The sequence below is a fragment of the Schistocerca americana genome, chromosome 9, assembly GCF_021461395.2.
Source record: "Schistocerca americana isolate TAMUIC-IGC-003095 chromosome 9, iqSchAmer2.1, whole genome shotgun sequence".
Lineage (NCBI taxonomy): Eukaryota > Metazoa > Arthropoda > Insecta > Orthoptera > Acrididae > Schistocerca > Schistocerca americana.
Window position 1 is genome coordinate 95,164,327 of NC_060127.1, and position 3,152 is coordinate 95,167,478.

General features: G+C 48.9%; 1 non-coding gene across 1 annotated transcript; it reads right to left on the reverse strand.

Moving 5' to 3' along the window:
• Nucleotides 1-2,794: 2,794 nt before the first annotated feature.
• Trnar-gcg lies at nt 2,795-2,933 on the reverse strand. The gene is made up of 2 exons: nt 2,897-2,933; nt 2,795-2,837 (listed from the first exon to the last, which is right to left on the reverse strand). It is a non-coding gene; the product is annotated as a tRNA-Arg (tRNA).
• Nucleotides 2,934-3,152: the final 219 nt, after the last annotated feature.

Here is a 3,152-nt window from a genome sequence, read left to right on the forward strand (position 1 = left end):
GATTTACGATAGACAAGTTAAACAACTGAAATAAATCGAAACCAAACAAGTTCACTGCAGAAGAAGAACTAAGGACGTAAAATGACACAAGTTTTGTTGGTCCCTTGTATGTTGCAAGAAGGCTGCACTGTCCTAACACAGGGATATGCTGACCTAAATAGGTACTTAACTGAACATTTGCGGCACACAACAGAGGTGTGCCCAGCAGTTTGTAAGTGTCTTGATTGAGCCGTGAAACAGCAGCTCCGGTATCGAGCTGGAATGGTATCACTTTGCCGTTAATGTCCAAGTCCACAAAAAGTTTATTGTCCTGCTGACGACAAGAGCGACTGTCTCGTGCAATGTGAACTGACACTGGTACAAAATCACTCGCGACTTGACAGGAGTTCCTGCGATGTCGACGCACACTATTTGTGGGACGAACACAGTCACTGTTAGAGAGAGTGGCACTGTGCAGAGTGGCATGAACTATATGAATTTCCATGGGCGAAGTGTCGCGAGCTGAGTATCCTTGGTTCGATTCCGATGCCGGCGCGAAGCAAAGGGCCTGGAATGGTTTTGAGCTTCCGATCTGAGCTTTTTCTGGCAAACACTTTGAAGATGTCCTTTTTAATTACAGAAAAAGCAAATAGCTTGGTGTGATGGGCAATTCTCACGTGAATGTCTAGTAGCACACTGTGGGCAAGATTTTAGCACTGCATTTGCTTGCCGGCGCGGTACACGTGGCTGAGAGGCTGGTGGCAGCGGCGCGGCCGAGCGCGAGGACTGTTTACTGTTCCGTGCAGCTCGCCCGGCGGGCCGGTTAACCTGACACACGGGTGGCGAAGTTTCAAATGATTCCTGACCAAAGTCAAGTGTGTCCTGCCGATCCAATATGTCCATCACTTGATGAAGGGAGGGACTGACTAGTTTCAAAATCTGTTCACGTATACAAACACCAGAAACGTTCTGTGCAATTGCATCACGTACCATAGTATCTGAATAAGGGAGTCCACATTGACACTCAAAAGCACAATCCCTAGTAAGCCCTTGCAAGGTTGCAACCCACTCCCGATTAGTCTGACCGGCCATACGTTTTGTACGAAAGAAGGTATACCTTTTCGCAACTACATTGACTGATTCTTTGAAATATGCATCTAATGTAGACAAAATTTCGTCGTAGGACAGAGTTGCGACTTTGCGTCGGGGAAATAATTTTACTACCAACGGTACGTTTGTACCCCGACAGAAGAAAGAAGAAAAGGCTGCCACTCATTACCTTGAATTCTGTAGGCAGCGAGATGGAATCCAAACTGGTGTGACCACTCCGTCCAGCTTTCCAGTGCAGCATCAAAAGGACGAAAAGTTGGTGCAACTGCGTGTTGTGGCTGCGTTAGCGGTGGAGCGGCGGCTTCCGCATCGTTTTGTATTGCACGTTGACCCTGGACGAGCTGTCCAAGGGCATCCAGTAAGGCCTGCGTCTGCTGGTTCTGTAAGCGATAAAATTCGGACAGTACATCTGGAGATGGTGGCGAAGCCATTACACAAGTAAATCAGGGCAGAATAGTTACGAACGCGGTGTGGCCCCGTCGCCAAATGTTGTGGATTGGCAAGAGAGCCAACCCGGTATGAAAGGAAGCCGAAAGGCACGCGTTTTAGCTCATGCAGGATGGCGTGAGGTCTGAAACAGGACAAGGAAATTAGACTAGCAAAAAAGGACATAGCTGTGGAATACTTAACTTTAATCCATAAATGGTGAACATTGCTCTTGACGGTACATGTTTTGCAGCATCATTAACAACTGATAATGGCGCCTTGCTAGGTCGTAGCAAATGACGTAGCTGAAGGCTATGCTAACTATCGTCTCGGGAAATGAGAGCGTATTTTGTCAGTGAACCATCGCTAGCAAAGTCGGTTGTACAACTGGGGCGAGTGCTAGGAAGTCTCTCTAGACCTGCCGTGTGGCGGCGCTCGGTCTGCAATCACTGACAGTGGCGACACGCGGGTCCGACGTATACTAACGGACCGCGGCCGATTTAAAGGCTACCACCTAGCAAGTGTGGTGTCTGGCGGTGACACCACACAAAGACTGCGATTTACTGGCAGAACACATAAATTGCAACGGTCTAGTGAAGATATTGGCTACACTACGCTTGTCCGTCCTCTGGTAGAGTATTGCTGCACGCTGTGGGGTCTGAAGAACACACCCAGGTACAAAAACATGCAACTTGTGTATAGAAAAAATGGCACCGTATCGCACCATCGCATCTCGAGACGTCGGCTAAATCGCTTAGCAAATGTCTGGGAATACTCGTAACAGCTGGCCAAATTTAGCAATGGACATCCTCGAAATTTGGTTAGCCTATGGAATCTGTTAGGCTGGTGCATAAGTAAAGAGCGTTTTTCTACACTGAAGAGCCATAGAAACTGGTACAGGTGCCTAATATCGTGTAGGGCCCCTGCGAGCACACAGACGTTCCGCAACTCGATGTGGCATGGACTCGGCTAATTATCTGAAGAAGTGCTGGAGGGAACTGACATCATGAATCCTGCAGGACTCTCCATAAATCCGTAGGAGTACGAGGAGGTGGAGGTCTCTTCTGAACAGCACGTTGCAAGGCATCCCAGATAAGCTCAATAATGAAACTTCCTGGCAGATTAAAACTGTGTGCCGGACCGAGACTCGAACTCGGGACCTTGCAAAAAATGGTTCAAATGGCTCTGAGCACTATGGGACTCAACTTCTGAGGTCATTAGTCCCCTAGAACTTAGAACTAGTTAAACCTAACTAACCTATGGACATCACAAACATCCATGCCCGAGGCAGGATTCGAACCTGCGACCGTAGCGGTCTTGCGGTTCCAGACTGCAGCGCCTTTAACCGCACGGCCACTTCGGCCGGCGGGACCTTTGCCTTTCGCGGGCAAGTGCTCTACCAACTGAGCTACCCAAGCACGACTCACGAGCCGTCCTCACAGCTTTACTTCCGCCAGTACCTCGTCTCCTACCTTCCAAACTTTACAGAAGCTCTCCTGCGAAACTTGCCGGACTAGCACTCCTGAAAGAAAGGATATTGCGGAGACATGGCTTGGCCACAGCCTGGGGGATGTTTCCAGAATAAGAGCTTCTGTAAAGTTTGGAAGGTAGGAGACGAGGTACTGGCGGAAGTAAAG